The sequence below is a fragment of the Cucurbita maxima genome, unplaced genomic scaffold, assembly GCF_002738345.1.
Source record: "Cucurbita maxima cultivar Rimu unplaced genomic scaffold, Cmax_1.0 Cma_Scf00356, whole genome shotgun sequence".
NCBI classification, from domain to species: Eukaryota; Viridiplantae; Streptophyta; class Magnoliopsida; order Cucurbitales; family Cucurbitaceae; genus Cucurbita; species Cucurbita maxima.
The window spans coordinates 32,818-33,177 of NW_019272372.1; positions in this window are offsets into that span (position 1 = coordinate 32,818).

A 360-nucleotide genomic window follows, 5' to 3' on the forward strand; every position below is an offset into this window, starting at 1 on the left:
ACCGGAATTTAATTTCTATAAACAGTGAAAGATGATTTTGATGGTTCAGAGACATGTTCTAGTTGTTTTACTAAGAATGCCTAAGCTGTTCATGTGATGCCTGTGTGTGTGTTCTTTAAGGTTCTTTGGATTTGTTTTATTTTACTGTAGAATGTTTCTTATATTGGGATCAGATCAAATAGCTATTATTCAAATGCCTATCTTCGCTTTTGAAACAATAAGTTCCTCAACCTCCTCAATTCTGACTCAGGAAGACTCATTTCTGCCAATGATGCCTTGCATCTGTGCATCAATGGCTCTCTCTCGCCCCTTCTCTTCATTATCATCATCCATCTTACCAAATTTGTTGGATCTTCTCAC